At 46.4% G+C, this 11,796-nt stretch overlaps 1 pseudogene; it reads right to left on the reverse strand.

Moving 5' to 3' along the window:
• Positions 1 to 1,652: 1,652 nt before the first annotated feature.
• LOC149275453 (cyclin-P-like) lies at positions 1,653 to 5,554 on the reverse strand (annotated as a pseudogene).
• Positions 5,555 to 11,796: the final 6,242 nt, after the last annotated feature.

The raw sequence follows: 11,796 nt of genomic DNA on the forward strand, positions 1-11,796 counted from the left end.
CCGGGCTCCTGGAACCAGTCCTGCCAGCGACGGGTCGAATCATTCCCCTTCTACCAGCGCCTGGCAGCCTGTGGGTCCCGCTAACACCTTAAACACGAATATATTATACCCTGAATAAATGAGAGACAACCGAGGGGGTTTTGAAAGGCCGCAGCTTTATTTATTATCAAAGCACTGACACGTAAAAAAACTTTATTTAAAAACTTCAAACATACATTACGTTGTAACTCTGTAACCTCCATGACTTAGGGTCACCCCGACTAAAATGCTTCGCCCCACGGAGGTTACTACCCCCACCCCGTACGGCTAAACCGAAATCCCCTCCGTCCGGGGTCCGTCCGTCACCCAACGGAGGCCACGCCCCCTAACTTTCCTTATTAAGCCAGCCGGCCCCCTGATTGGTTTAATACGCTCCATAGGTGAAGCCCCACCCTCACAGTAATCAGGACCGGACCACGCGGCCCCTCCGGTTATTTTTTGTGTATCCTTCGGATTCTGAGGGACCTCCGGGGAGGAAAAAGGGACGCGGCTTCCAATCCCAAAGAAAGAAACGATATTTATATTTCTAAAATATATCACTTTATTAACAGGTCTGCTGCTTATTTTTTTATTATTATTTCATTTTTACAACTCGTACCATATTTTAGATATTTCTATATAGAGACACAGAGAGAGAGAGACACAGAGAGAGAGAGAGACAGAGAGAGAGAGACACAGAGAGAGAGAGAGACAGAGAGAGAGAGAGACAGAGAGAGAGAGACACAGAGAGAGAGAGAGACAGAGAGAGAGAGAGACAGAGAGAGAGAGAGACAGAGAGAGAGAGACACAGAGAGAGAGACACAGAGAGACAGCGAGGGACATTTAAAAAAAAAAACAAATGAGAACATTTAAAACATTTTTCTTTTAAAAATAAGTACATTTTTTAACCCAAAGCGGTATTGCTGCGTGACGAGCGACAGAGACAGCGGTGGGTCCCCCCCGGGGCACACAAACAGTTAATAGGACATGTTACATATGTGTAGGGCGTGCATGTGTGTGCATGGAAGCGTTTTAGTCAGCGGTTCGGATTAACCCTTTCAGCGTTCAGAGAAAGGGTTAAAAAGCAAAATCCCCGCGACTATAAAGAACATTTCTGTCAAATATTTTTTTTCGGGAAATATATATATTCTAAAGGGTTAATTAATTGTATCCGGATCCCTTTAAATGTCCGTAGAGAAAGGCGATTGCATCATAGATTTTAAAGCATGATGTCATAATTCAACTAAATTATAACTATGCCCGAAAACACATTGAGAATCTACACGCGACACGCATGCTACACGGAAGAGGTCCGGGGGGGGGGGGGCAGGTGTCGATACATAAAAAAAAAAAACCGTTAATACGGGCGGATTTAACCCTTTACACACACACGGACCGGAGCACCTGAATATATAGTGTATCGTGCTCCGGGGGTCCGTCTCCACCCCGGCGGGTCATGTGACCCCCGCCACGGATTCCAGTCTCTGTTGTTGTATTAGAATATTTGGCGCCGTTCTAAATGTTTCGGTCACCAGCGTTCTTCCGCGGGTCCGGTGGCGACGTCTCCCAAACGCGCTGGGTGGGCCTCCTGGGGTGAAGACCACCTCTGCAAAGTCCTGGATCTCAGGGGGGTTTTAGAGGCGGGTGGACAGAGCCCCGATGTGGCGGATGAGGTTCTTCGGGGTCAGCGACGGCCCGGCGCTCACTTCCAGCTTCTGCGGTCGGGAATACTTCTGCCACGACGATTTGAGATCGGCCCTGAGGGCCGACCGGGCCATGAGCTGCTGGCAGCCGGACCAGCTGAGCCTCGCTGAGAAGGAAGAGACAGACAGACAAAGACGTGTATCAGAATTCTGCTCTCAGCGCGATAACACAGAACCTGCCGGCACATCGGCCCCATCCGGCCCCCGTCTAGTTGCCCGTCTCTCCTGATCAGTCATTGGTCTCATCTTAGATTCAGGAGCCGTATGTCTATCCCATGCATGCTTAATACCCTCACTGTATTACCCTCTACCACTTCTGCTGGAGGCTGTTCCACTTATCTACCACCCTCTCTGTACTAGGATGTCATGCTTTAAAGAAACTTAGTTTAAAAGGGACATTATGGAAGCCGGGGATGTATGAAGAGAAAGGGGTGTGAAGTCCGACCTGTAGGAGTAGAGAGGGGAGACTCCGTCGGGCATCGGGGGCCCGGGTTCCGGGGATACCGTCAGCGCCAGGCGAAGGGCCCCGGAGGCCAGAAGGGCCGCTTCGATCGTCAGGCCTTCCGCCTCGAGGAGCGTCAGTTCCATGAAATACATGGCGAGGTACAGAACCTGCGGGGCCCGAGACACGAACATGCGCGGTCAGAGAGAGATGCGCACTAATGACATCTTTAAGGCTCCTCCCCCCCGGAGCAGGGAGACTTACCTTCTCAGGGCAGTTGGCAGCTATGGCGAGGAGGCGCAGGAAATGCAGCGGCTGCGAGTACTGCAGCTGAAACCTCAGCCGGTGCAGGAACCTTCTTCTCCATCGTCAGCAGCTCCTTCTTGGTGAAGGCGTCTTCCATCATGAAGCAGAGCTCGGCCGGCTGCGGGGCAGAAAGGGGGACAACGTCACAGCAACGGGGCAGAAACCCCCGCTACGGGAACCCAACCGAGAGCCTTCACTGGATTAGCCTCTACCACCTCTGCTGGGAGGCTGTTCCACTTATCTGTCCCCACGCCCCTCTTCCCCCCTGGGTAATAAAAATTAAAGTGTCTAATTCCTTATTTTTACTCTCCTTATTGTACAGCGCTGCGGAATATGATGGCGCTATATATATAAAAATAGTAATAATTAATAACAATAATAACGTTATTAATAGCAGTAATAACAATAAATTATAATTAATAATAATAATAATAATAATAATGTGATACAAACACAGGTGGCTGCTTTGTTTCCGAACAATCTAATTTAACCCCTTAAGGACCAGGGCTATTTCACACTACAGATCCGCAGCATGTTTTGTGCGTTTTGCTGTCTTTTTCCCCGTTCGCGTTTTAATGAATCAAATGATATAAAAAAAATTTAGGCTCATAAAAGACAAAAACGGCCACTCTTAGCCCCCTTCTGAGAATAATCACTCAAGATGTTCGGATTCATTTAAAGTTCTTAAACAATTTATTAATACTTCACGCAATTAAATAAAAAATAAATAAATAAGATATTTGAGACCTCGATTGAAGACCACCGACCGGCCGATCCACGCGCGAATTTAACTATTTTACGGCTACTTTATGATCTATAGATTTATTTTATCAGCGCTGGGTCAGAGAAATGCTCTTTTTTACTGTTTTATATTGGGGGGGGGTTATATGCACTTTTAAGAGCTTCTCCCCATAGCAGCTTATTAATTATTATTATTATTATTAATATTATCGGTTATCTCATATCTGTTATTTTAAGCACAGCCTTTTTTGACCTCTTTTTGATCTGAAAATCATTCTTTGCCCGTTAGATTGCTAGCTCTTCGGCCGAGCAGCCTCCTCTAGGGCTTTTATTTTACGGATCGTATCGCTGGCGCTCGAGCTGACCTCCGGAATCAGAGGCTCCTCCATCTTGCAGGCGATGTAGAGGCAGCTGGAGGCGAGAAGCTGCAGCTTGTTGGTCTGGATCTTGTGGACTTTCAGGTAGGAATTCATCAGATATACGGCGAGGTAGAGAGTCTCCTCCTCCAGCGCCAGGTACTCCTGCACGGGACACAAAGAGCAAAAAAAGACAGTAGAGGCATGGAAAGGACTGCAGGCAGAGGTGGCAGGATAATTAAGCCAAGTGAAAAAAATCAGTAAAATCTCAGGAGACACGCAGAAAGTAGCGCCATTAAGCGGACCAATGTTTAGAGCCCCTTTTCCCAACATCTGAAGGATGGACCGCCGAGGTCCCGGTAGTAGTACTTACATGCACCTGGACCAGCCAGTCCACCAGGACGGTCCGCATCTCCGGGGTCACCGATTTGGGGATGTCGAAGGATCTAAAGATGCTGCCAGACTGGCCCTTCTGGGAAGACACGGGAGCACATTAGACGGCGATTAACCCCTTAGATACCCACAAGGGGGTCCCGGCCCCCCTCACCATCATCCACGTGAAGATGTCCACGGCGTACTCCTGCTCGATTTCCATATCCATCCGGAGCATGCTGCGCGCCAGCTGCCCTTCCCACCGCTCCGAGAAACAGGGGCCGGCGGGGGCCGCGGCAGATTCAGGATCTGGGGGGGGGGAGGGGATTTATTGACTCCGAGACCCAACATTTTTCACGGATTTACAGAAAACACGAAAAACTTAACATTTTATTCGATTTCCCCTTTTCTCAGTGCTTTTTTTTAGGTGTCGCTTGTGAGACTGTTGCCATAGCAGCAGGAAAAAAACCAACCCGTCCATGTAGTTTTTCTGCCGAGGAAACCCCTTCATCTCCGGAACGTTCTTAACGAGAACCCCTGAGACGATTAAACTATTAACCCCTGAATAGCCCATCGTGAAGATTCTTGGCTCTAATACCCGTCGCCAAGGAAACCTTTGCTTGTCATTGTTTAAAGATACATTTAATGGAGTCACCTGCATTCAAGCAGGGAGATCACCCATAACCTACTGGGGCAAAAGCACCGACTGGGAGTCTTATATAATCCCAGCGGGGGGGTAGGACGGAGTCAGATCCAGACTGTGAGACCCCCAGAATCTGCCCCTTCACCCCGAGACCCCCGGGCAGAGACCCCCCCCCCCCCCGAGAGCTCTCAGACCCCATCCAATGACGAAGGGCGTAAGAAGAACGGCCTCTCACCTCTTTTCTCTGCCGGATTAACCCCCGCAGCAGCCTTGTCAGCGACGACTCCCCGAGAACTTAGAGCTGCGGATTTCTTCTGGAGACGAAAGAAAAAGACTCAGAAACGGGGGAACTTAACCCTTTAACCCCCGCGGATCATAGAGCGCCGAGCCTTTAACTTAACCCTTTAACCCCCGCGGATCATAGAGCGCCAAGCCTTTCCGTGCATTCTATAGATATATATATATATATATATATATATATATATATATACACACACAGTATATACACGATCAGCGATGAGGACTCGGCGGCCTCTGATCTCCTTCATTATGACTTCATTCTTCTTCGCTCACAGATAGTGCCCCCCTTTACGAGATACATACTAGCCAAGTGTCCCCATTCAGTTAAACCAATCCCTCTCTGGAACTGAGATTGTCCGTCTAACAGACCCCCCCACACACACACCCGACGGCTACCGGCTTTCTGTTTCAGTTTCTCAAATTTTAGACATTTTGTGTCCAATTTATGATAATCCACCCAAAATAGGGACTAGTAAATGTATTTTATTATTACGGCTTCTGCCCGGAGGTAGAAAATGTGAATAAACGACCTTTTAACCGATTCCTCGTCTTCTGATCCTCCGTTTATCTGACCGAACGAGCCCCTCGGAGCCGATCTCACCTTTTTCTCCCCGGTTTCTCGCACGATCTGGTTGCTGTCTTTGGTCTTAAAGGGTTCGCGCTTTATATCCATCGACGGTCAGCGAATTATCAGCCGATGACGCCGCTATAGCAGGAGAGATGTACATTATACAATAATCAATTTACCCCCCACCGGGTTATGCGCCGGGGTAACAGCGCCAGAAAATATTCAAGGACGTCCCATCCCCTTCTCCCAATAGACGTTTTAACCCCCCTATTACTCCAAGTACCCCCCCTGTTACCCCTATAACCCCAAGTACCCCCCCCCGTTACCCCTATTGCTCCCCCTAAGTACCCCCCGTGTTCCTGTAAGGTTTATATACATTCCCTTTAAGCGCTTGGTAAGCACAGCTGAGTTTAATACCCCGGGGGAGGGGGCGGCAAATTAAACGAATCACTGGGATTATGATGTGTAAAGGGGGGGCCACTTTATTATGTTTTACTTATATAGCGCCAGCAGTTCCCGCAGCTCATCTTACAGTCCCTACATTTAAAGGGTCTGAGAAAACTAGAAGGGTAAGAGGGCTCGACTTGTGAGCTTACAATCTATATAAATGCAGGTTTTTACTGATTTCCCCTTTATTTGCTGAAATGCTGGAAAATGCTTAGTTTGGGCCAAAGCCCAAGATAATCCTAAAAATACCAAAAAGATGCATTTTTTTCACCATTTTTTCCACCCCATTAATTCAGCTTCATACACAGAAATCAGACATTGGGGCGCGTGATTAACCCCCCTCTCACGGCGCGCCTCAGGTATCCTCGCTCCAATAAAACGCATGAATAACGGTTTCTAGAGATTTGCCCCAAACGCAGAGTCTCTCACCTGAGCCGGAGCCAAACGCTTTGTTCACCGGGTTCCACGCATCGGGGATTGTGGGTAATCACCGGCTCCGGGTAAAACGAGGAGCGGATCGCGGATCCTATCACGCCCTATAGCCCCTCCCATTACTCCCTATAGCCCCTCCTACTACTCCATATACCCCTCCCTATAACCCCTCCTATTACGGCCCAATAATGTGTATAGAAACTGCAGGAAATGGCTTATTTAATTAAATTGGGTTAAAAAAAAAACATTCTTCTTCTTCTAACACAAATACCCCTGCCCCAGCCACACCTCTAACAACACCCCCAAAAACAAGAGAATCCAATCAGAATTCAGCTTTTATTACATAGCGTATACATTAAACCTACAGATACCCCAAGTGTTGTCGATTTGATTTGTATATTTCTTGTTCACATGTAGGTGGCGCCAGCATACCGGCAAGTACCCCTCCCATAACATACCAGCCCTGTATAATGTATAGATAAATCAGTGACCGGCCCCCTGTATAATGTATAGATAAATCAGCGAGCCGGACCCCTGTATAATGTATAGATAAATCAGCGAGCTGGCCCCTGTATAATGTATAGATAAATCAGTGACCGGCCCCCTGTAGAATGTATAGATAAATCAGTGACCGGCCCCTGTATAATGTATAGATAAATCAGTGACCAGCCCCTGTATAATGTATAGATAAATCAGTGACCGGCCCCCTGTATAATGTATAGATAAATCAGTGACCGGCCCCCTGTATAATGTATAGATAAATCAGTGACCGGCCCCCTGTATAATGTATAGTTAATCAGTGAGCCGGCCCCCCTGTTGGTTTATGTCCTTGTTACCCCCGACCTCCCCCCGCTGCAGGTCACTCCAGGAAGAGGCCGTTTGATGTAAAGTCGCCTCGCTTGGTTTTTCTTTCCCAAATGCAGAATTTGACATTTTTCTATGTTGATCTCAGCGGCCGCCTCAGCTCCGGATATAAATCAATTACCATACGAAATATTTATTGCCGGACTTTTGGGGCCGGAGAAATCAGAGGAGCCGGGAATTTTACTCCTTTTTCTGCCTCCTGCAGTCTTTCTTCCTTCTGTTTTATTCTCTCACTTTTCATCTTCTCGCTTATCTTCTGCTGCCCACATATATTTATACACCCATACCCCACACCCCCAGCACTGTATACTATATAACCCCCAGCGCTGTATACAGTAATATAAACCCCCCCCCCCCGGGACTGTATACAGTAATATAACCCCCAGCGCTGTATACAGTAATATAACCCCCCCAGCGCTGTATACAGTAATACAACCCCCAGCGCTGTATACAGTAATATAACCCCCCAGCGCTGTATACAGTAATATAACCCCCCAGCGCTGTATACAGTAATATAAACCCCCCGGCGCTGTATACAGTAATATAAACCCCCCGGCGCTGTATACAGTAATATAACCCCAGCGCTGTATACAGTAATATAACCCCCCAGCGCTGTATACAGTAATATAACCACCCAGCGCTGTATACAGTAATATAACCACCCAGCGCTGTATACAGTAATATAACCCCCAGCGCTGTATACGGTAATATAACCCCAAGCGCTGTATACAGTAATATAACCCCCCAGCGCTGTATACGGTAATATAACCCCCAGCACTGTACACAGTAATATAACCCCCAGCGCTGTATACGGTAATATAACCACCCAGCGCTGTATACAGTAATATAACCCCCAGCGCTGTATACGGTAATATAACCCCAAGCGCTGTATACAGTAATATAACCCCCCAGCGCTGTATACGGTAATATAACCCCCAGCACTGTACACAGTAATATAACCCCCAGCGCTGTATACGGTAATATAACCCCCAGTGCTGTATACGGTAATATAACCCCCCAGCGCTGTATACAGTAATATAACCCCCCAGCGCTGTATACGGTAATATAACCCCCCAGCGCTGTATACTGTAATATAACCCCCCCCCGGGACTGTATACAGTAATATAACCCCCAGCGCTGTATACAGTAATATAACCCCAGCACTGTATACAGTAATATAACCACCCAGCGCTGTATACAGTAATATAACCCCCCAGCGCTGTATACAGTAATATAACCCCCCAGCGCTGTATACAGTAATATAACCCCCCAGCGCTGTATACAGTAATATAACCCCAGCACTGTATACAGTAATATAACCCCCCAGCGCTGTATACAGTAATATAACCCCCCAGCGCTGTATACAGTAATATAACCCCCCAGCGCTGTATACAGTAATATAACCCCCCCAGCGCTGTATACAGTAATATAACCCCCCAGCACTGTATACAGTAATATAACCCCCCAGCGCTGTATACAGTAATATAACCCCCCCAGCGCTGTATACAGTAATATAACCCCCCAGCACTGTATACAGTAATATAACCCCCGGGGCTGTATACAGTAATATAACCCCCAGCGCTGTATACGGTAATATAACCCCAAGCGCTGTATACGGTAATATAACCCCCCAGCGCTGTATACAGTAATATAACCCCCAGCACTGTATACAGTAATATAACCCCCAGCGCTGTATACAGTAATATAACCCCCAGCGCTGTATACAGTAATAACCCCCCAGCACTGTATAGAGTAATATAACCCCCAGCGCTGTACACAGTAATATAACCCCCCAGTGCTGTATACGGTAATATAACCCCCCAGCGCTGTACACAGTAATATAACCCCCAGCGCTGTATACAGTAATATAACCCCCCAGTGCTGTATACAGTAATATAACCCCCCCCCGGGACTGTATACAGTAATATAACCCCCCCTCAGGGCTGTATACAGTAATATAACCCCAGCACTGTATACAGTAATATAACCCCAGCACTGTATACAGTAATATAACCCCCAGCGCTGTATACAGTAATATAACCCCCAGCACTGTATACAGTAATATAACCCCCTGGAGCCGCCGTTGCTGTCAGTCATGTGATATTTTGGGTGACTTTCCCGGCTCAAACACCACACTGAGCTGATGCTTTATGGCGATGCTAATGAATTCCGTTCCTCCATAGACTTCCATTAGTCAGAGAGTCTGGCTGGGTGATTAAGACTGAGCCGTTCTATTGTTTCCCACAGGAAGTATGATATATGGGGGGGGGGGGTTTTGTCTAGTAATTCGGGATCAGATAACAGAGCGAGAATCATACAAATAGCTGATATGCAGCTGCCTCAAAATATATTATGGGGCAAAAAACAAAAAAACTGGGGTGTAAGCCGGTGGATTGGATGATAAAGGGCTCCGGTTAGTAGAGGGGTTATAGTTCTGGGGCGGAGTGCTGGGGATTTTAAATTTTTTTTTTTTTAATTAACAAATCTATTGCTTCGTCACTCACATCAATCACAGCACGAGGAACCTATATCATAGCAAACGTCAAAACAAGGCAATTCTTAAAATATTGTTTGTTTTTTTTATATCCACAAAGACAGAGTAGTGAGGAAAAGCCGTGTATTCATTCAAAACATTTACAAAAAAGAGAATTTCTGACAAAAGAGCGAAGTTCGCCCACTTAATAGCGCCGGGCATTGTTTAAAGGGCCAGTCCCGTTACAATAATAGCTGTTTTTTTATATATATTTTTTTCCCTGTACAATCAGAAGCAGTTTTTTCGTGTTTTTGGTTATAAGACTATGTCAGTCTATCCAGGCACAGGTTAAAGAGTGTTTTTTTTCTTCCCTTTCATATTTGAACGTTAACTACGAATCTGGAGTACATGATATGCTGAAATTAAGCAAAAAAAAAAAAGGGTTAAAGGAGAAATTTAAAAAAAATAATAATTAAATAACAAAAACAAGTTATTTTCAGGAGAGAACACACCTAAGCATATACTAAAAACATAGGTATATATTTCGACCCACTATAGTGGGACTGCCCCTTTAAACACGAACGTCTACATAAAAAGCTGAAACTCCTAGAAATCCCTTAAATTGAAAAATATATATATATTGCTTAAGAAGTAGTTGAGTTGCGCTACGGCCGCCCAGCATGTTTAAAACGATACCGAACCCCCCAGCGCTGTATACGGTAATATAACCCCCAGCGCTGTATACGGTAATATAACCCCAAGCGCTGTATACAGTAATATAACCCCCCAGCGCTGTATACGGTAATATAACCCCCAGCACTGTACACAGTAATATAACCCCCAGCGCTGTATACGGTAATATAACCACCCAGCGCTGTATACAGTAATATAACCCCCAGCGCTGTATACGGTAATATAACCCCAAGCGCTGTATACAGTAATATAACCCCCCAGCGCTGTATACGGTAATATAACCCCCAGCACTGTACACAGTAATATAACCCCCAGCGCTGTATACGGTAATATAACCCCCAGTGCTGTATACGGTAATATAACCCCCCAGCGCTGTATACGGTAATATAACCCCCCAGCGCTGTATACGGTAATATAACCCCCCAGCGCTGTATACTGTAATATAACCCCCCCCCGGGACTGTATACAGTAATATAACCCCCAGCGCTGTATACAGTAATATAACCCCAGCACTGTATACAGTAATATAACCACCCAGCGCTGTATACAGTAATATAACCCCCCAGCGCTGTATACAGTAATATAACCCCCCAGCGCTGTATACAGTAATATAACCCCCCAGCGCTGTATACAGTAATATAACCCCAGCACTGTATACAGTAATATAACCCCCCAGCGCTGTATACAGTAATATAACCCCCCAGCGCTGTATACAGTAATATAACCCCCCAGCGCTGTATACAGTAATATAACCCCCCCAGCGCTGTATACAGTAATATAACCCCCCAGCACTGTATACAGTAATATAACCCCCCAGCGCTGTATACAGTAATATAACCCCCCCAGCGCTGTATACAGTAATATAACCCCCCAGCACTGTATACAGTAATATAACCCCCGGGGCTGTATACAGTAATATAACCCCCAGCGCTGTATACGGTAATATAACCCCAAGCGCTGTATACGGTAATATAACCCCCCAGCGCTGTATACAGTAATATAACCCCCAGCACTGTATACAGTAATATAACCCCCAGCGCTGTATACGGTAATATAACCCCCAGCACTGTATAGAGTAATATAACCCCCAGCGCTGTACACAGTAATATAACCCCCCAGTGCTGTATACGGTAATATAACCCCCCAGCGCTGTACACAGTAATATAACCCCCAGCGCTGTATACAGTAATATAACCCCCCAGTGCTGTATACAGTAATATAACCCCCCCCCGGGACTGTATACAGTAATATAACCCCCCCTCAGGGCTGTATACAGTAATATAACCCCAGCACTGTATACAGTAATATAACCCCAGCACTGTATACAGTAATATAACCCCCAGCGCTGTATACAGTAATATAACCCCCAGCACTGTATACAGTAATATAACCCCCTGGAGCCGCCGTTGCTGTCAGTCATGTGATATTTTGGGTGACT

Source organism: Sceloporus occidentalis, unplaced genomic scaffold, assembly GCF_023333645.1.
Source record: "Sceloporus occidentalis isolate IW3139 unplaced genomic scaffold, rSceOcc1.0.p SCAF_288, whole genome shotgun sequence".
NCBI classification, from domain to species: domain Eukaryota; kingdom Metazoa; phylum Chordata; class Lepidosauria; order Squamata; family Phrynosomatidae; genus Sceloporus; species Sceloporus occidentalis.